This window comes from Cervus elaphus, chromosome 1 (genome assembly GCF_910594005.1).
Source record: "Cervus elaphus chromosome 1, mCerEla1.1, whole genome shotgun sequence".
Taxonomy (NCBI): domain Eukaryota; kingdom Metazoa; phylum Chordata; class Mammalia; order Artiodactyla; family Cervidae; genus Cervus; species Cervus elaphus.
This window is the reverse complement of record NC_057815.1, coordinates 91,082,289-91,105,437: the sequence shown is the minus strand read 5'-3', so window position 1 is coordinate 91,105,437 and position 23,149 is coordinate 91,082,289. Positions and strand designations below refer to the sequence as shown.

At 36.8% G+C, this 23,149-nt stretch overlaps 3 pseudogenes; 1 reads left to right on the top strand and 2 right to left on the bottom strand.

The window, feature by feature from the left end:
• Positions 1 to 6,067: 6,067 nt before the first annotated feature.
• LOC122709806 lies at positions 6,068 to 7,008 on the top strand (annotated as a pseudogene).
• Positions 7,009 to 12,967: 5,959 nt separating this feature from the next.
• On the bottom strand, positions 12,968 to 13,932 carry LOC122702660 (annotated as a pseudogene).
• A 5,205-nt stretch (positions 13,933 to 19,137) lies between these two features.
• LOC122702654 lies at positions 19,138 to 23,068 on the bottom strand (annotated as a pseudogene).
• Positions 23,069 to 23,149: the final 81 nt, after the last annotated feature.

The window sequence follows — 23,149 nt, the reverse complement described above, 5'->3', positions numbered from 1 at the left end:
ATGGAGGGCCTTGCTTGATTACTTATTGAGTCATGGTTTGACTTGTCTGTACAGATATATGAGAGTACGTCTTTATTGTGGGAATGATCTATTCTCTCATAAAGGGTTATGAGTTGCTCCTTTTTCTAGTTCACAAGTAAGATGAATGCCAAAGTTTCTCATTCTTACATGGACCATACTTACAAATTCTAACCTTGTTCTCCTGTTTATTTTGAAATAAATTCAGTAAAATAGTATGAGTTTTCTTTTTCTCATTTTTTTTTTAAATTTCCAAGTCAATGCAAAGTTCACTGACTACATGTCATGCATAAGGAGGGCCATATAGTATAAAAAATATTTTTAAAATATAAAAATTAAATATATATATATATATAAAACAATAATGGCTCCATCATAAAATCATCTAATTTACTCCTGTATAAAACCAGCACACACATATATACATACAGACGCTGTACAGGTTGTCATGGTTATTTGTATTTTAGATGAAAAAGTGATGAAGTTAAAGAGATAAAGAAGAAAATAAAATGAGTTAACATGCAGGTGAAAAATAAAGTTAAGATAATAGAATAAGAAGTTGTACAAGGAAAGAAAATTTAGGATTTTTTATGTGTTTCAAAAGTATTTGTAGTTAAAATTTGGAAATAATGCAATCTTTAAACAATTTTTAGAACATCATATACACACGATGCATAATTTTGAATATTTACCTGCCCTCAAAAGTGATTCAGAGAAAAGAGAAACTATGAACTCTAAGCATCCTTTCACTTCTCTCAGGAAGAAGTAGAATTCCTGATATATATCCAGTGCTTTTTTGTTTTCATGCTATGTCTCAAAAAATATTACAAAGTTCCATATGTCCATTGAAAATATACAAACAGAAAATCTGAAGTTCAGAGAAGTGAACATACCCTTGAGATTGTTCTAAGAAGTACCAGAAGCAAGGCTTTAAACCAGATCCATATGTATTCTCTGTAAGAAATAAAGGCCTCTAATCCGCTTTATCCCTTAATTCACACATCTTCAACATGACCTACAACACAGGAAAAGTCAGGAATTGATGAAGTGGTCATGAACTGTTTTTATTCTAGTTTAGAGATGAATAGTAGAATATTATGATTAAGAGTATATGCTTTGAACTCAGACTCTATGAATCTAAATCCTGTCTCTACCATCTTATGGTCCTTTACTTTCAAGGAAAAGAGATGGAATGCTGGGCCTCATTTTTGTGTGTAGATTGAAAATGAAAATAATTCCTGTATTATAGGCTTGCTGTAAGGATTAAACAAGTAGTATACATAAAGAACTCTGAATAAACATGACAATTTAGTAAGTCTATTTTCATCATAAAGTGGATTTTTTAAAAAAATCTACTAAAATGTATAAATTTTAATAATAGCCATCATATATATTTACCAATAATAGTTTTATTTCACTCAGTGAAGGCACTTTATAATTACAAATGTTCAGTAATGGAGAAGGCAATGGCAACCCACTTCAGTACTCTTGCCTGGAAAATCCCATGGATGGAGTAGCCTGGTAGCCTGCATCATGGGTTAAAAAAAAAAAAATTTTTTTTAATAAATAGATAAATGTTCAGTAAATATATCAGTCTAGTATTGTTAACACTATTAAATTTAAATCTAAGAGAATGTTAAACACATTGCTATTGCTTAAGACATAAAGAAATCTTTAGGGCACAAGCGTCAAGCTTTTTACATTTTGTGTCATCAACTTTAAATAGAGTTAATGTGGAATCTAAAACTAAAATCTAAGAACCGAAAGAATAACAAATAATAGTCAACTCACAGATGAATGGATAAAGAAGCTGTGGTACATACACGCAATGGAACAATACTCAGTAATAAAAAGTCAATTCTAAGGAGGTGGATGAAACTAGAGCCTACACAGAGAGAAGTCAAAAAGAGAAAAACAAACATTGTATATGAACACGTATATACATGGAATCTAGAAAGATGGTACCGATGAACCTATTTGCAGAGCTGCAATGGAGACAGACATGGAGAACAGAGTTAGGGAGGAAAGTGGGGGTGGGGAGGAGGGAGAGGGTGAGAGGCGTGGAGAGAGCAGCCTGCAAACACAGACGCCACCGCATGTAGAACAGAGTCAGTGGGGTTTGCCTTTGGCTCAGGGGACTCAGACTGGGGCTCCGTAACAACCTAAAGGGCTGGGAAAGGGTGAACGTGGGAGGGAGGAACGTATGTACACCTATGGCTGATTCATGTCGGTGTATGGCGGAAATCAAACCCATACTGTAAAGCAATTATCCTTCAATTCAAAATACATGAATAAAAAATAGTCACCGCATACAAAAAGAGAATAGAAAAGTGTGTGCTAGGGGCTGAGGGCTTGAGGAAATACAAATAGGTTGATGAAGCTCTACAAACTTTCAGGGACAATATGAAAAAGTTTTGAAGATATAACGCAGCATAGGATGACGACAGTTGAAAGCATGGTGACTGTATTGCATCACTGAAATGTAAGAGAATAGAACTTAAACACTCTCACCAAGAGAAAGAAAAGAAAGTTGAGGGTATGGATGTGTTACTGAACCAGATGGGAGAAGTCATTTCACAATTTATTGCTGTTGTTGCTAAGGGCTGAACTCCTTTGCTCCGCCGTGGACTGTGTCCGCCAGGCCCCTCTGTCCATGAGCTTTCCCAAGCAAGAACCCTGGAGTAGTTGCCATTTTCTCCTCCGAGAGATCTTCCCGACCCGCCAGGGATTGAACCTTCATCTCCTGCACTGGCAGGTGCAGTCTGTACCCCGACTCACCTGGGACGCCCAGGTTCCTCTGTCCAGAGAATTCTCCAGGACAGAATACTGCAGTGTGTAGCCGTTCCCTTCTCCACGGGATCTTCCCAACCCAGGAACTGAACCTGGGTCTCCTGCATGGCAGGTAGACTCTTTACCGTCTGAGTCACTTCCACGGTCCTCTATGTGTGTGTGCTCAGTAGCTCAGTCATGTCTGACTCTTTGCAACTCCATGTACTAAAGACCACCAGCCTCCTCCGTCCATGAATTTTTCGTTCAGGAATTCTGGAGTGGGTTGCCGTTTCCTCTTCCATGGGATCTTCCAACTCAAGAGTCAAACCATGCCTCCTGTGTCTCCTACATTGGCAGGTGGACTCTTTACCTCTGTGCCCCCGTGGGAAGCCCATGGAACCCTCTAATGTATGAAACAGATTTTGAATTCAAGTACTTTGACGTGGCTTCCTGCAATTTTATGCTTGCACTGCAGTCTGTGACTCATGTCTCATGCATTGGCAGCCAGATTTTTTAACACTAGCTCTACCTGGGAAGCCCAATCAATACTAGGTTTCCAGAAAAGGTTTAATGTTGAAAAGAAGAGAGAAGTTCTCTCTCTGACATGAGTGTAGAAATTAACTATATTGCAGATCCCACACTAGAATTATGCCATTGTTGCTATTCACATAGAAACTCAGGTTCCGATGGAGAAAGGGAATTCACATGCTTAGGTTACATGTGCAGGGGATACAAGTCCCTACTCAAGAATAGGTGTTTTTCAAATATGTCTCTTCAGACAAAGCTTTTCCATCAAAGAAGATAATTAACTCCTTGGAGAGAAAAAGAACCTATAAGACAAAGTACTTGAATCTTAGTGGAAAACTCTTTAAATATCCATGCATTGCAGGCAACAATGTTTCTTTAGCTTGTTCACATCTACAGAGCAAGATTCATCAAGGGTGAAATGAATCCTTCGGTGTGTTTCCACCTCACATTATTCCTCCTGTCCCTGAGATGAGAGCCATCTGAATCCATTACGAAGTGAAGTTCCAGGTTTTCTCTAAACGCTTTTTGATGCTTTAGGCTAGAAGTGAAGATTTAAGCCTTATAAAATGACCTACTTATGCACTGTGGATGTGGTACTGAATTGTATGAATACTGTCTTTCTGAGTGTGTCATAGTTTTTGTACTGAAAGCTATTTATCCCAAGAGGAGGTCTGTTTGCAAATGGGATTAGTTCTGAATACCCCCAAATATCACTAAGATCGTAGAAAATCTGAAGGTAAGTTCTTCAACAGTGCTGATTCTTATTAAAGATTGTTAGTTTCCATATATAGTAATGACTATGTTTCATCGCTTTTCAAATAGGGTAATAGAGCATTTAATCTTCACCCCATTCCTCTAAAGAGAGTTAATGAATATAATTAACCTAATTTAGCAGAAATAATTGAGGCTCATAGAGATTAAGAAATTTGTAGGACTTAATTCTCTAACACCAGATGCTCTTCTTTCTCCAAGAGACATGTCTTTTAATAATTAAGACTAATCATGAGAATGAAAACAAATTTGAAACACACTTCACACTCAAGACTTTTACATTTAGCAATGTAAATACTAAAGGATGTAAATTGTCATTTGTTTAATCCAAACATGAATAGGAAGAACTCTTCCTGTAATCAATCATTATGGATAATGTGAGTCTCTGTGGTTTTTTTAAAAATAAAATCCCAGGTGATTATTCCTCAGTTTATTTCATGGTTAAATATCTATTTGTATTATTGATCAAAATACCAATTCTTTCTGTCTCCTAGGTGCATAGACAGTCATAAAAATAAGTGAAGGTCCTCTGTGTACCCTCTGCAGTGTGGTGGAGATATTCATATATGTTTCCTCAGTCAATTCACATAACAGCCTGTGAGGTGGACATCATTGTTCTCATTTGATACTAGAGAGAGAGAGAGAGAGAGAAACTGGGATGTGAGTTACCAAGAAATATACCCCAGAATCAAGCAGCTGCAAGTGGAGAAATACAAGATCCTTATCTGTTGTGGTAGTTTTTTTTTTTTTTTTTTTTTTTTCTGATTCTCAAATCAGTATGTTTAACTGCTGGAATCATCATTTCAACATTTTGCAGAAGAGTCTGTGGGTTAATGCTTTGTAAGGAAATTGTGGAGAAAGGAAATAGGGGTGAGGAAGAGACAAAACTAAAATTGACCTTCAGTGAAAGTAGTACCACATGGTTATTCAAAATTAAGAATTTCAGTAAGTTTTACTGTGTGTGTATGTGTCTGAGTCTGTGTATATATATGTATATTTGTATTTCTTCAATGACATTGCCTCATAAACACTTGCCTCTGGAGTAGCATTAATTATAATTATTGTGATAATATATAAAAGTCTTTATTAGATCAACATAGTTTATTTTAACCTAACAAGATAGAACACTATTGCTAGTCTTAGATCTGCTCTATTTTGTCAAGATCCTTGCTTTCTCTAAGCTTCTCCTCACTAGTGTGAAAAATAAGTGTAAAAATGATAGTAGTAATCATTTCAGAGGTCTTCAGTGATAAATAATCAAATGTCTGAAAAAACATTTAGAGCACAGTAAGTGTTCATCATGATTTTAAAACTAGTTTTATTGTTGCTAGTGATTAGATTAGAGTTTGCTATAATTAGATTTTATTGTTATCATTATTAGTCTTACTATTAACATTAGTCTCTGATATCCTTTACCTTATGAAAATGGATGAAATAATACCATGTACAGGTTACTACCATGTCATACACATAGCAATCAATCACTATTAGCTACCGTTAAGTTACTGGATTTAGGCAACATGGCTTTTCAGTTCTATTACAGTATCCAGAGTCCCCTGTATGCATTCCTTTCCTATTATGGATGCCCCATAACACTTAATGTGAATGCTTAATTACTCTGTTACTTATAACACTTTGATCTCTATCTCCTTACTGAACCTCATCCAAGTCCACTTGGTCCCAGTCACAAAAAAACATCTTTACGAGAGTTATATGCAAAATTCACTCTTTCTCAAATTCGCCTTCATGCCTACACTCATGTGCTCATATTCTTACACTTATATTCTAATATTTACACTCAAATCCTCATGCACTCACAGTTGAAAAATCTTTAAGATATCAGAATATCTTCCATCTTAAAAAATCTTATTAGAATTTAAATATCTATAGAATCTAGGCAATTTCTATTTATTAGATGAAAAACAATAAATTCAAGACTGTGTTTTAAAAAAATGTGACTTTTTAAGGTACTGTGATCAACATGAACACGAAAAACATGGAAAATAGGAACAATGTGACAGAGTTTATTCTACTGGGACTCACACAAAATCCAAAGATGCAGAAAATCATATTTGTTGTGTTTTTGGTTGTCTACATCATCTCTATGGCAGGAAATGTATTCACCATGGTCGCCATCACTACCAGCTCATTACTGGGGTCCCCAATGTACTTCTTTCTGGCTCATCTCTCTTTCATTGATGCCTGCTATTCCTGTGTTGATACCCCTAAACTGGTCATAGATTCACTCTATGAAAAGAAAACCAGTACTTTCAAAGGATGCACAAATCAAATCTTTTGGGAACATTTCCTCGCAGGTATTGATATTATCCTGCTCACTGTGATGGCCTATGACCGCCAGCCATCTGCAAGCCCCTGCACTGTACAACCATCATGAATCGCAGGTTATGCTGGCTGCTAGTGGGAGTGGCATGGATGGGAGGCTTTCTTCATGGACTCATCCAGATCCTCTTCATCTTCAGGTTGCCCTTCTGCGGCCCTAATGTCATAGATCACTTTCTGTGTGACCTGACCCCTTTGCTCAAACTTGCCTGCACTGACACCCACACTCTAGGGCTCTTTGTCGCTGCCAGCAGCGGTGTCCTCTGTCTGCTAACCTTCCTTCTCTTGGCTGGCTCCTATGTGGTCGTTCTGCGCTCCCTGAGGACCAAGAGCTCGGAGGCCAGACGCAAAGCCCCCTCCACTTGTGTCTCCCACATGGCAGCCGTTGCCATATTCTTTGTGCCCTGCATATTTGTATACATGAGACCTGCAGTTATTTTGCCTGTCGATAAAGCAGTTGCTGTCTTCTACACGATGATAACCCCCATGTTAAATCCTTTAATCTATACCTTGAGGAACGCCCAGTTGAAAACTGCCATTAGGAAATGGTTTAGTAGTAAAGCTATTTCAGGTGAAATATAAATGTGGCCAGAACTCAAAATTGATTGAACAGAGGTAACTGCCAAAAGGACATTGCTGATAATCTCTGCAAAGAATACCTGGTGAAATAAAGAACAACAACAAAATTACCAAACAGATTCTGTAAGAGGGGAGTAGGAATTGGTGCAAGAAACTGGGAAAAACCAAACCCAGGACCATTCTTTGAATATGTAGAAAATTTTACCAAATTGGGACTTGATATCACTGAATCCATCAGTTTATATGGATTCAAAATGTTTATTCTAGTAAAAACAAAAGCCATAAAGTACATTATTTCTTATTAATAATCTCAGTAACAGTCCATAGACATAGGCACTGCTATTTTTCCCTTTAACAAGTGAGAGACTAAACAGAAAGAAGTAAATTCCAAAATGAAAATATCAAAGAGCTAATAAACAGAATCTAGCTGATCTCTCAAATCATGCTGTTAACTGTCAGGAAACAACGACAGAGGGTAACCTAGTTACCATGCAGAGGGACTGGGATGGTTTCAGACTATATATATATATACACATATATATATACACACACATATATATCTATGTGTGTGCTATATTACATGTCATATATTATTACATGATAATATTACATATTATTAGCATAGTATATACTATTATTATATAATCAGTTGCATTCCATGTATAGTAATATATATAGTTACATATACAATTAGTTATATAACATATTATCATGTTAGTATGTATGTGTGTGTGTTCCCAGTCTAGGCTCCTCTGCCCACAGAATTTTTCCAAGCAAGAATCCTGGAGTGGGTTGCCATTCCCTCCTCAAGGGATCCTCCTGACCCAGGTAACGAAACTGCATTTTTGTGTCTTCTGCATTTGCAGACAGATTCTTCACCACTAGCACCACCTGAGAAGCCCTAGTATGTATACTATTATATAATAGGTTATTGCATATAACTAAATACTAATAATTTTATTAATAATTATGCCTATTTATATACATCATAGTAGATTATTAGACATTGACTTATCACTGTGATATGTAATTGCAGTAGCTAACCCTTCCCCAGGATATCTTCCAAACCTAGGGATCACACCCAGGTCTCCCACATTGCAGGCAGATTCTTTATCAGATGAGCCACCAGCAAAGCCCTAGAATACTGGAGTGGATAGACTATTCCTTCTCCAGGGGATCTTCCCAACCCAGGAATAGAACGGGGATCTCCTGCATTGCAGGCAAATTCTTTACCAGCTGAGCTACCAGGAAAGCCCTCATAAAAGCAACAGGGCATTCAATCTCTAAAAGGCAAGTAATGAATATCACATCATGTGTCCAAATTTCCTTTTAGCATTCAGAATCCTTCTGCATTGTCCATGTGACCTTCTTATGTTTATGATCCATCACAAAGAGTAATGATTCAAATCAAAGAATCTTTTGAAGTCAAACAGAAATTTCAATTTATTAAATAAACTGTCATACTCCTTAGAACATTTTGCTTACTTGATAGAAATTGTTTCTACAAGTAACATGATGTATGGTTTATAATAAATATCAAGTGAATAAATATAAGTATTTACAGCAAGCAGAATAACAAGCACCTAGAATGTTGTCTTCCCTGGTTGGGGAAGATCCCCTGGAGAAGGGCATGGCAACTCACTCCAGTATTCTTGCCTGGAGAATCCCATCGAAACGGAAGCCTGGGAGGCTACAGTCCATGGAATTGCAAAGAGTCAGACACGACTGAGCAATTTAGCACGTGTATGGCACTGTCTACTTGATTATGGAATTTTAGCTCAGGTCCCAGGGACTGAACCCATGTGGTTATTTTCTCAGATCTATAGTTGAAATAGACAAAGAGCAACCAACAGATTCTTATTGTTGTTCATTGTACCATAATCCACTATGTTGATCCATTACATTCATTGATGTTATGCTGACTGCATCTTCTGATCAAGAAGCAACAATTGCTTTAGATTTTTTTGTAAGACATTTCTGTGTCAGATATTAGAATAAATCCAAATAAAATTCAGAGTACCAAACTCAGTGATCACTTATAGGCACAGTGGTGTGGGGCATATCAAGGTATTCCTTTTAACGTGAAAGTTAATTTGTTCCCTCTGTCCTCTCCCATAAACAAAGAAAATGCACCGTGCTCAGTGGACCTCAGTGTTCTTTGGAGAAAGCACATTTTTAATGTGGGTGTATTTCAATGACCCATTTATAAAGGAACTCAAAGAGCTGCTGGTCCTGAGTGAGGCCCGGAAAAGAAACAGCTCTGCCACAGGTTAGACTGGCATTCAAGCTTCTCAGCCACTAGGGACAAACGATCCAGTAGATCCACGGTCCTTGATGTGTCAGTGGAGATAGGGCTGCGGGAGCCTTTGGCAGGCCTCCACATGTGAGCTGCCGTGCAGGCACTTAGGATTGTGGAGCAAAATCTTGTGATCCTTTTCAGATAACTACTCTCATTTTGAGAGATAGCTCTTGGTTGCTTAACAGAGACTGAATACTAAACCATGGGCCACCAAGTTACTAGGCAACCTGGGTTGCTCAACATGAACTTGTTGCTGGACTCATCAAGGACATATTGCTTGGGTATACCCAGTAATAGTTCATTAGTCATTAATTTCATCAAATGGAAGCACAGTATATGTAATCAGGCTAAGTTGATATGTGTGTGTGTTCAGTCAGTCAGTCACTGACTTTGGCCCTAAGGACTGTAGCACACCAGGTTCCTCTGTCCATGGAATTTTCAAGAAAACTGGAATGGGTTGCCATTTCCTACTCCAGGAGGTCTTCCTAATCCAGGGATCAAACATTTGTCTTTTGCATCTCCTGCATTGGCAGGTAGATTCTTTATTTTTGTTTTTGTTAATCATATTTTAGTTGATTTATTTTTTAACTGAAGGAAAATTGCTTTACGGAATTTTGCTGTTTTCTGTCAAACATCAACAAGAATCAGCCATAGGTGGACCCATGTACCCCACTTCCAGAACCTCCCTCCCATCTCCCTCCCCATCCCACCCTTCTAGATTGTCACAGAGCCCCTGTTTGAGTTCTATGAGTCATAGCAAATTCCCATTCTTTACCACTGCTCCATAAACTCAAAAGTGGAAAGCTGCAGTGCTACAGCTCCATTCTGGGAAATCCCTACAGGTCAGAAGGAAGGTAACTCCTCTCAATTGATAAAGCTTCAAGCAGTGTACATGGTTCTTTACTTTGCTTGGAAGGAAAAATATCCACATGTGTACTGTATACTGATTCATGATTTTAATCAATGGTTTGCCCAGATGGTCAAGAGACTTGGAAGGAACATGGTTGGAAGATAAGCAACAAGAAAATTAAAGGAATAGGTATCTTTATGTACTTTTTTAGAATTATTTTAAAAAAATATATGTGTGCCACATGCTGCAATGTAAAAATTGGAGTGACACCACTCGCTACCACCTTTAGAAATCTATTAGCAAAATCTGTGCTTTCTATTGCCATTAACTTAGGTTTCGTCTACTTAAAGGTCTTATTTCCAAAGGCAGAAATGAGTCACCAGGAGACACAACAATGCTATATTGATCTGAGAGTTAAGACTCCTGCCTGATCACTTTGGGCTCCTCATGCTTCTGAATCAACAAGCAGAAATGTAAGGTAGTGTGATCCTGACTGCTAAGGAGAATTGGACTCCTCCTTAAAGGAGAGAAGAAAAGTACGTCTGGAATAGAGTAGCTCCCAAAGGGCCCCTCCTGAGTTACCATATCTGATGATTAAGATCAATAGAAAACTGCAACTACCCAATCCATTTACAGTTACTAATGACCAAGAGTTTTCAGCGATGAAGGTCTATGCCATCCCACCAGGCAAAGATAATGAACAAATTAGGTGATTATTGAAGGCACAATCATTCCTCTTTGCTAAAACAGCTCCATTTAATTTTATCTCCCTTTTTACTGTTTTCTGCTCTTTAATCATCTTTGTACAGTACCTCCTAATGATAATAACTCTTGCATTTATATATTCTAAAATTCTTCTGTTATTTTAACTGTATTTCTTTTCACAAAATCCCATTATCCAGTTCTTTGTCTATTATGATATTTTCAGTGATATTTCAGATCATCTTAAATGATCTTATTTTTAAAAACTATTAAACTTGTGCAAAAGATCTTTTCATAAAAAGTGAAAAGTGTGGGGTTTTTTCCCCTTAATTTACTAGAAAATCTTTCTGAGAATCTCTTCTTCACTTAGTTATAAGATTTCCTTTAAGTATTGTACCACAATGTATTTGCTAATCAGTAAAACTTTATTTTTAGAGAGGTTTTAGGTTCATGGCTAAACTGAGATTAAAGTACAAAGATCCCATATACCTCCTGTTCCCACAATGGGACACTCTCCCCCTCATAGGAATACACTTGTTAAAATCAAAGGAACCTACAATGATGCACTGTTCAGTTCAGTTCAGTTCAGTTCAGTCACTCAGTCGTGTCCGACTCTTTGCGACCCCATGAATCGCAGCATGCCAGCCCTCCCTGTCCATCACCAACTCCCAGAGTTTACTCAAACTCATGCCCATCTAGTCAATGATGCCATCCAGTCATCTCATCCTCTGTCGCCCCCTTCTCCTCCTGCCCCCAATCTCTCCCAGCATCAGGGTCTTTTCCAATGAGTCAACTCTTCACATGAGGTGGCCAAAGTACTGGAGTTTCAGCTTCAGCATCAGTCCTTCCAATGAACACCCAGGACTGATCTTCTTTAGGATGGACTGGTTGGATCTCCTTGCAGTCCAAGGGACTCTCAAGAGTCTTCTCCAACACCACAGTTCAAAAGCATCATTATCACCCCAAATTTATAGTTTACATTAGGGTTCACTCTAAGTACTGTATATTTTGAGGGTTTTGACTTATACTTTGATAAGATTCAAAATTATAGAAACAAGCAGAAGAATCTCACTGCCTTAAATATCTTTGGTGCTCCATCTATTCATCCTTCTCCCTTCCCTAATCCTTTACATTCATTTATACTCTTTCTGTCTCCATAGTTTTGCCTTTTTCTGAATGTCATACAGTTGAAATTATATAGCAGGTAGTTCATTCAGTCTGGTTTCTTTCATTTGGTAATATGCATTCAAGTTTCCTGAATGAGTTTTCACAGTTTAATAGCTCATTTATTTTTAACTCTGAATAGTATTCCATTGTTTGGATGTACTACAACTTATTTATCTATTTATGTCCTATTGAGGGACATCTTGGTTGCTTCCAAGATTTGGTAATCACAAGTAAAGCTTCTATAAACATCCATGTGCAGCAAAACTGCTTTCTTCGTGTGTGTGTGTATGTGTGTGTGTGTGTGTGTTAATCTGTTTATAGGCCACATTTTGTCTTTTTACTAGTTTTTGTTTTGTTTTGATTGTTATTTTTCCCCCTTCATTTTAACAGCTCAGTTGGTAAAGAATCTGCCTGTAATGCAGGAGACCCCGGTTTGATTCCTAGGATGGGACGATCCCCTGGAGAAGGGATAGATTATGCACTCCAGTATTCTTGGGCTTCCCTTGTGGCTCAGCTGGTAAAGAATCCCACCTACAGTGCAGGAGACCTGGGTTTAATCTCTGGGTTGGGAAGATCCCCTGGAGAAGGGAAAGGCTACCCACTCCAGTATTCCGGCCTGGAGAATTCTATGGACTGTATAGTCCATGGGGTTGCAAAGAGTCAGACACAACTGAGTGACTTGCACTTTTCATTTTAACAGGAGTAGGCTTTGATTCTGGATACAATGACTAGCCACTTACTTATCAATTTAGGTAAATAATTTTATTATACAACTCCTTAATTAATATTGGAAATGGTGTTAAAATTATGTCATTAGGTGAAAAGCAAGTAAATTTGTTTACAGTGATCTGAATTATTGATTCTATCTTTGTATTATTATTATTACTTTCTGTAGGGCACCAAGAGAGTTGACTCACAGGAACCACATTAAAATAGTTGCTACTCTAAATATCTCTTTGCTGCACAAATTGTTCCTTAAAGGTGTGCTTCCTTTGAAAGCAAAGTTTGATACTAAGTTTTTTCAAAGTATTTTTCATCTCTGCATTTCTTAGAGTATAGATTAAGGGATTGAACATGGGGGCAATGATGGTGTAAAATAGTGCAAATACCTTATCCTCAGGGAAAGTAGTGGGAGGTCTAAGATAGAGAAAGATAATAGGTACAAAAAACAAGATGACCACAGTGATATGAGTCCCACAGGTAGAGAGGGCTTTATGCCTTCCTTCAGCTGAATGATTTTTTAAAGTGAATAATATAACGCCATAAGAAACAAACAAGACAGCAAATGTAACTAAGGCAACCATTCCTGAAAAGGCAATCACAAGCACACCAGTGATGTAGGTGTCAGTACATGCAATTTTTAGCAATGGAAAAATATCACAGAAATAGTGATCAATTTCATTAGGACCACAGAAAGGCAAGCCGGCTGCCATAAAAAATTGAGGAAAGGAATGGACGGCTCCACCAGCCCAGGCAGCTAAGAGGAGAAGATTGCATCTTGTTCTGTTCATGATAATCACATAGTGGAGAGGCTTGCAGATGGCAACATAGCAGTCAAAACCCATGGCAGTAAGAATAAAGATCTCAGCACCTCCAAAGAAGTGCATGATAAGGATCTGTAGCGTGCAGTCACCATAGGAAATAGTCTTCTCTCCACTAGCAGATCTCCAATTAATCTGGGTGTCACGCTGGAGGTATAGCAGATGTCTATGAGGGATGAGTGGCTGAGGAAACAGTACATTGGCTGGTTACAAAGAGGACTGCACTGAATGGAGAAGAGGAGCAGAAGGTTTCCCACCAACAGGACAAGGTAACAGAATAAGAAAAACACAAAGCAAAATATTTGTATGTTCTGGTCATGTGCAAGTCCTAGAAGAATGCATTCTGATATGTTTCTCTGATTTTCCATTTGAGTTTAGTGTAGGTTATACACAAATGACTTATGTTTCTGAAAAAAAGAAGACATATGCTTGGGTGAATATGAGCACAATAATATAAAATTTACAAAAAATACATTTACATGAATAAAACTTTGATATTAATTGTTGATTTAGTAAATGTTTTTAACCTAACTTACTTTATAAATCTATTGCAAAACAATTTATAATGAAAATGATTATATGATTTACCCAATTACTTGTAAAGATTTTAAATATTTAAACATTATTTTGAAAATAAAAAAGTTAATTGTTGTTAATAAAATATTTTACAAAACAAAGAAGGCTAATTATCCCAAGGCAAGAAAATACTCTTTTGTATATTTTTCAATTCTTGTGGCCATATACATGAAGGCAATCTGCCTTCTTTTAAAATTATCTAACCAAATTCCCTGAATTATCCGGGATGAATCCCAAAGAAACACAAATTTATTTAAAATTCCGACTTGAACTGCTGAACATTAACTTAAATAGAGCATCCTAAGGTTTCTGTGATGGCTCAAGTGGTAAAGAATCTGCCTCAAAGCAGGAGACACTGTTTTGATCACTGAGTCGGGAAGATCGCCTAGTAGAGGGAATGGCAGCCACTCCAGTATTCTTGCCTGGAAAATCCCATGGACAGAGGAGCCTGGAAGGCAACAGCCCATAGCGTCTCAAAGAGTTGGACACAAGTCAGCGTGTACACATACTCTGTGATCAAACATAGTTAATGGGTCGTGGTAAATCAATGTGATTGTTGTTACATCAAAAGGCAAAGAACTTTTGAGAAATATACAATAAGATTTACATTATAATTTATATTTTATTTATACACTATGATTTAAATTGCAAAAAAATCTACAAATTAATTTATTTCTCATATTTATATTTCATGTGTTAAGACAATTAAAGGATACATACTGATATTGAAGCTTGTTTTGGATATTGGTAAAGAACAATAAACGTTGTGAAGTTGCTCAGGTGTTTGTTGCTGGAAACTTCATGTAAAAAAAAGCTACTGTTAATAAAAGAGATGATATAGCAACTTTTGGTCCAGTTATCCCTCAGTGGCATGTGTTGCGGTAAAGAATTAATGAAATGTTTATAGATTTTCATCTTCTGTAACTAAGGGAAGTCTTTAGACACTATTTAATCAGTGTAAAATAAGTGCAAGATAGAACAAGTTCACTTCTAGACGCTATTTTAACCACCGATGAGGAATTATTTGTCCACAGTGGGTTTGCAAAACTTAGCACACTTTTAGGGTTAGACAGTCATATCCAGGCCCCCAAATGTCTATTTAAAAGAATAAAAAAGCAAACAGAGAATGAATGTTTTTATAGCAAGTGCATGATTTTCATATTTAAAAACCGTCAAGTCTAGGGCTTCACAAAATTATTATTAATGTTATTTATAGTCTCGATGATTATTTCAGATGGCAAATAGTTAACAGATAGCATTTTAAATGGCCTGTATGACACCATTTCTATTTTAAACTATTATTCAAAACTGCAATATCACAGAGGTTAAATTTTCTCATTATCCTACTTTGTTTTCACTCTCACTATAAAGCTTCCAACCTGTTTTTCTTTAACTACCAGAACAAAGTATCAGTCACACAGTGTTCTTCAATTAGCATTAACTCAAAAGTATTTAAAAGGTTTTTTTGGAGGGGTTGCAGTGCATTTAAAAGGCTTTTTTTGGGGGGGTTGCAGACATTGTAGAATAATGTCTTCTACGTAATTGCAGTTGATACATAGATTTTTTTGTTTGTGAGGTGGAATAATATTGATATGTCAAATAAAAGCACTTATACAAAATTGATTTAAAGAAATGTATTATAGAAGTAGACAATAATAAATAAATAAATTGGAGAGAAATAACTTCATTAACCTGAATCTCTGACTTTAGAAGAGACCTAGATAGAGAGTTAAAATAATTCCTCAGAATTGGAAAGTAATTCACTAAAATGAGAACAGACAAAAGCACTGATTCTTTTTTAATCTGAGGTTAAACAGGAGAGTTGAGATGAATGGGGAAGAAGATATCACAAAGAGCAGCAATGAAAATAATGAAATCTCAATTCAGAACCCTCATCTGAGCAGAAAGCAACATGCAAATATTGGGTTAACGAACGTCCAGTGTGTCTTTCTGAGTATTTGAGCTTGTAAAAAATATTATGTATTTAAAAGAAACACATTTAATCAACAATAGATTAAAAACAACATCCTACTTTCTGAGCTGTTATAATGTAATGAATGGTGTTAACAGAGGTAAAAGGAAATGTCAAAAGTCAAGTGAGGAGAAAATACTGTCACAAAACAACATTTTGAACATGAGATAGTAAGGAAATCTATACAAAATCTGAAGACACAATGGATGAAATAAAGAATACAAGGCAACCAGTAAACAGATGGTTCAAGTAACGACAGCAAAGTTATGGGAAAGTTGAGGAGTGCTAAATTAACTAACCAGTGTGATTCTCAGGCTAACGGATTAACAGGTTTGAAAGTCTCATCGCATTTATCTTAGAATTAAGATATTATTACCTAATTCAGAAATTTGATGAAGAATATAAAATACCCAGTGATATATATGGTTCATAACATACTTCTTTTTAACACTCATTTTTGTTTGAGTAAGTCGTTTAGCTGTCAAAGAAACTGTCATGCCTACATAAAAGTTTAACAAAAAGAAAAAAATCCCACATAATTTTAAAAAGTGCAATCACATAAGCATCAATTTCAACAATATGGCGATGAAAAACTTTCAATTATTTTTGAAATTTTCGTTGGTTATTTTAAGGCAATTTTAACCCATATCAATTGTCTGATTTTCCTTGCATCATGAAAAAAATTCTCCAAAATTATCTTATTTCTTCATTTTGATAATATCTTTGCTGTTCATTATGCTGTCAGCATAAGAACAGGCCCTCTCATATTTAACTTACATTCTCCAAAACATACTTAAATTTTCTCCTGTTTTATTAAAACATTGCATGTTACAAACTTATTTTTATTGATCTAGATGAAACTAGTCTATGTTAAAATGGTAGATGCTTTAAATGGAAAATTATTCATATTTATGGATATTCAAGCTGAAATTTGGTCTTATCTTAAAAGTAATAAGGGAAAATGCACACAAGTAGGTGATGAGGCACAATGAAATGCATTGCCAACTCGAGGATGCTTTAATTCCGTTATTAAACAGAGTTTTCCTTTTAAATGATACATGATTAAAATTAAATATGCTGTGACATTAGTATAGTAATTAAATTATCACGTTACAAGAGAAGTAATAGCTTTGAGAAAGAAACTACATCAAACAAACACACAGCATTGAATCAAGCCAGCACACGGCTGTGGACACGACCCAAACCAGGGCCACAGACACCAGGCCTGAGTGGCTGTCAGGGGAGTTCTAGGACGCATCTAGAAAATCCTTCCCCCAGATACTTACTCTGTCAATTTGCTCCTTGTATAAAAAATCTGAAGTTAAATACAGAGAATAAAAAACAGTAATTCAAACATATCTCTCAAATATTTTGGAAAATCAATACATCTCAAATTTTCCACAGGTTTACAAGGGAAGCAGGATTAAAATATTCACTAAAATTATCAGTAATGAAAGAAGTGTGTCTTTATACCTCAGGAAATCATATTTAGGTCCTGGGTATCATCTATTTTATACCTATGCCTGAAGAAAATTTGGTTGGGAAGGACAGAATATAAACTACAGTAACTAAGCAAAAATGAATGTCTTTGAAAGCTCTAAGTAATTATTTTCCCAAAGGTATTTGTAAACATATCCAAAGCAAAGATTGTCAAGCCACTGTCCAGGGTAATGTCCCTGTCCTCTGATTGTTTACTTTCCAAATTTATCTTATCTTGCCTCAGATAGTATTCACTTGGGGGCTCACAAAGGCTGTAGACAAGGCATTTCAGAAAACTCTGCTCTGTCTTCATCCAGTTTTCTGAAGGCTGGGAGGGAAACTGAAGTAGCTTTCAGAAAAACCTGAGATGACATAGGACAAAGAGAACCAGTCATGTGCATTTAAAGAATCAAACACGTGGACAATCAAGGTCCTACTGTGTAGCTGGTGGCTCAAACGGTAAAGAATCCACCTGCAATGCGGGAGATCTGAGTTCAATCCCTGAGTTGGGAAGATCCTCTGGGGGAGGCCATGCAACCTGGGTCACAAAGAGTCGGACAAGACCAAGCGACTTCACTAAGTCACTTAGACATTTAAGAGATGTCTGAGATCAGAATCCTGACCTCAGAATTCTCTTCAAACTTGATGAAGATTGAAGATTCTTGTCTAAATTAAGGAAACACCTGAATGTGCCAAAAAAGATTTTAGTTTAAGCCCTAGTTGTCAGCTGGCTATACCTGTTTCTTAGTCTAATCACCTTTATTTCTCCATAGAATGAAAACCTGTCTGAGGGAAAATGAGACAGATTTACCTAGTTTGACTAATGGAAGACACCATCAAAACACATTATTAGCATAATGAGAGTGAGGATTAACAAAATGCGTCCCAGGAGCATCCATTTCTTCAGCTATATGCCTTCTTAAGCTCATGACATTTCACAGAATGGGAGATATTCCATGTTGCACTTTTACAAACAACATCAGTTTTATATACTCATGAAGGTTGTTTAAATACAGTGATAAATATGTTCATAGAAATGCATTTATAAAAATGAAAAGAATTGCTCATTTTTCAAGACTTTTAATTACCTGAAATAAGGTACTAAGTTTTACTTACAATTTCTGTAAGTGTAGTGTAAGTAGGATAATTATATCCAATACATTGTTTTAGATGCAGGATTTGTTAATGTAAAAAAAAATATATATATATACAACATTTGTAAAACCTTTGGCATTGCTTTATTTGAAATTATTGCAGTGGAAACCTCAAAAAAAAAAAAAATAGAAGTGTTTTAAGAAAGCTCTATGAGAGATGTCTCACCCAAGATTATCTGTTTCCTGAAAGAGGTCAGAAAAGCCAATCATGCAGTTTTCACAACTTTCCCTGAAAAAAAGTGCTGAAATGCACTCGTCATGTCAGGGAATACAAAGGACAGAATGTTCCCGAATGTCAGTGCTGGAAAGGACCCGAAGGGCATCAGATCCACTCCCCTTGTGGGCAGTCTCAGTCAAGTGACAGGGGAGGGTGGCTGAGGGGACTTCACTCCTCAGGGTTGCCCCTTTGAATGACAGCACGCGCTCCTTCCGTATCTGTTGCACTTGTCAACATTAACGATTGTGTGGATAAAATAGATCCGGCAGAGGGCAGGACAGCCAGATGTTCGTTTTCCCGCAGAGTGTTTATCTCGGCCCCACACTTTCCTCATGGCATTCTTCATGTCTGCGTTTCTCAGGGTGGAGATGAGAGGGTTGAACATGGGGGCAATCACGGTGTAAAACAGGGCAAAGACCTTGTCGTTCCTGACAGAATCAGCCGTGGGGACATAGGTGAAGATGAGAGACAAGAAGAACTTGAAGACCACAGTGATGTGTGAACCACAGGTGGGGAGGGCTTTGCGGCGGCCCTCGAATGAGCCAGTCCCCAGGGTGGACAGGATGATGATGTAAGAAATCACCAAGGCAACAAAGGTCAAAATGGACAACACCCCTGTGGTGGTAATGATTGCAATCACCCGCAGTCTAGTGTCCGTGCAGGCCAGCTTCAGCAAAAGGAATGCATTTCAAAAATAGTGGTCTATTTGATTGGGGCCACAGGAAGGAAGTCCAATAATAATACTTGCATGAGAATGGCTAAAGGCTCTGATAGCAGAAGCCATCACAAGGACAGAGCACACCTGTCGGCTCATGATGACCAGCAGTGAAGAGGTCTGCAGATGGCGGCATAGCGGTCACAGGCCATGGCCACCAAGATGAAGAGCTCAGTGGCTCCAAAGAAGTGGGCATAAAACACCTGGGCCATGCAGCTGCTGTAGGAGATGGCCTTCTGCTGGGCCAGCAAGTCAGTGATCAATTTGGGTGCCACCGTGGAGGTGGAGCAGACCCCCATCAAGGACAAATAGCTGAGAAAAACTACATGGGCTGTTCACCGAGGCGCCTGCCCCTGATGGTGAGAAGAACGAGCAGATTCCCTGAGAGGATCGCAATATAGCAAAGTAAAAACAGCACGAAGCAGGCAACTTCCACATTCTCATCAATAAAGAGCCCCAGGAGGATAAATTCTGTGACATTTTCATGTCCCGTTGCTTCCGCGGGTTTGATCGTTTAGAGGGGCAAGTTAGTATACCTGAAACACGCAACTTTTTCAAGTTATTTATGTATTTCAAAAGTCACTCATCTAGTCAATAAATATATATTGATGTTTCCAAATGAAACAAACATTATAACTGCTGCTAAGGGTACCGCAGTATACAAAATACACACATCTCACCCGCGCATAAAGTTTATTAGAGAAGACATACAGTGACAATAATAGCAAAAGGTAATCGACTTATTGAGGTGGAGCCAAGGAGAATGCAGAGTCTGCATCTCCCCACCGTAGGGAGCCTAGATGACAGTGGTGGGGATGTCAACACCCAAGCAGATGGGAGGAACCTCTGAGTGACTGGAGAATATTAACTCAAGTGAGGTCTCCTGGAGGTCCACATTTCAACACCAAGACCTGGCTCTACCCGACTCTCTGCAAACCCCAGTGCTGGAAACCTTGGGCCAAGTAATCAATAAGACAGGAACACAGTCCCGTTCAAAAAAAGGAAAAAAAAAAAAGAGGCAAGAAAAATATATAGATTACAGACAAAGAAGCAAGGTAAAAACCTACAAAACAAAATATATGAAGAGAAAATATATTCTTATATTTTTTAAACTACATGAGAAAAGAATTTAGAGTAATGACAGTAAAGATGATCCAAAATCACAAAAAACAGAGTGCAAACAAAGATTGAGAAAATACAAGAAATGTTCAATAAAAACATAGAAGGACTAAGGAAAACATGTGGAGATGAATGGCACAATAACTGAGATGAAAAGAATCAATAGCAGAATAACTGAGGCTTAAAAAAGGAATAATTGAGCTGGAAGATAGAATGGTGGAAATGACTCCTGAGGAGCAGAATAAACACAAAATGAAAAAAAAAATTGAAGACAATCTCAGAGAACTCTGAGACAATAGTAAACACACTAACATTCAAATTTTAGGGGTCTCAGGAAGAAGAAGGAAAAAAGAAAGAGCCTGAGAAGATATTTGAAAAGATGATACTTGAAAACTTCTTTAATGTGGGAAAGGAAATGACCACTCAAGTCTAGGAAGCTCTGACAGTTCCTCCCATACAGGATAAACTGTAGGAGAAACACACCAAAACAATATTAGTCAAAGTAATAAAAAGCAAATGCAAAGAAAAAATATTAAAACTGAAAGGGAAAAGCAAAAAAACAGTGTACAAGAAACCCCCATAAGGTTATCAGCTGATTTTTCAGCAGAAACTCTGCAGGCCAGAAGGGAGTGATAAGATCTATTTAAAGTGATGAAAGAGAAAATTCTACAAACAACATTACTTTGCCCAGCAAGGATCTTAGATTTGACAGAGGAACCAAAAGCTTTACTGACAAGCAAAAGCTAAGAGAATTCTGCAACATCAAACTAGCTAGCATCTGTGTCATAGCACAGATGACTTATTTACTGTAGCAGATGTGATTAATAAAAACTGAAGGATTAGCCTTGAAATTCTCAGAATCTAAAAAAAAAAAAAAAAAAGATATGTATAGAAAGGGTCTAGAGTTCGTTGCAGAATTCACAAGTTTCCATTTCCACACTGATCTTTTTCTCAAGATAGAGAATATAAACTTCTGGGTACAATGAAAGTAAAACAAATTTTGTGCTCATAATAAAATTATTAACTGGTAAATAGAAATATAAGCTCCAAATAAACAAAAATACTCGTATTGAATTTTCTGTATGGATAAAAATGTAAATAAGAAATCAGACAAATCATAAAATTTCTTAGTGACCATGTAATTAGAGACTTCAGTGATAATGAATGGTGAAAGATGATATCCATCTCCACTGGATACATTTAATTTTCATCCAAATATCTTAGTTTTCTTAAGTTACTCTACTTTCTATATTGTTTTAAAACTCCCTAAAACAATTCATATATGTGGTATGTTTCAAAGCCTAAATACCCTCCCCTGGGTTAGAATGTTCTTTATTCAATTAACTCTTATTTATAAATTCCCTACCATTGATTACATGTACACATTTCTTTTTTTTTTTCCATTTATTTTTATTAGTTGGGGGCTAATTACTTTACAATATTGTAGTGGTTTTTGCCATAAATTGACATGAATCAGCCATAGATTTACATGTGTTCCCCATCCTGAACCCCCCTCCCACCTCCCTCTCCATCCCATCCCTCTGGGTCTTCCCAGTGCACAAGATTTCGTTAAAGCTCACATAAATATATCTTCCTTAATTTGCAGCTTCTATGCTATAATCATAATAAACTAATATTTAAACATACTATTATAATTGGCATGATTCAAGAGAAAACTTAATAGATCCCTCAAAATAGAAGGAATCATTTTAATAGCAAAAAGTTTTTGTTGTTGTTGTTGTTGTTTTCATAGAAAGAATGTTAACATGAGGAACCCTAACAGTCAGAACCTTCCTTAGGAAAAAATACTACAAAAGGGTGAATTTTCTCATAATGTTCTGTCACTTTTCTAGAACAATTAGAACAATTAAAAAAAAATTTTTAACTGTAACCCAAGAAAAAGAAGAGAGGTTTCCTAGATTAAATATTTTGTCTTTAAAAAAAAATTTTGTCTTTATAATATGTATGTACTATTATTATTTGAACCTGGTGATTTTTGCTGAAGTTGATAAGAACAACCAAGATGAAGGTCCATGATCAGACATTTGATCACAGTATCTAAGAAGTAAACTCTTTGAGACAAAAATATGTCAGGCTGTAGATGAAAACCACAGTGATATTAGACAGACAAGAGAGGCAGACACAGCAGTGAATAACCAAGACCATGATCTTACATTACTGTGTGTACCTGATGCTGCCGGGTCTACAAATATTTGACTCAGTGCTAACTAGCATGTGTGGTCACATTGCCTATTTTATTAAAGGAAGTCATCTTCACGCTCTGAGTTAGGATTATATTAACTCCACAATAAGAGGATATTATTGTCTATGGGCTTCTTTTTTTTTTTTTTTT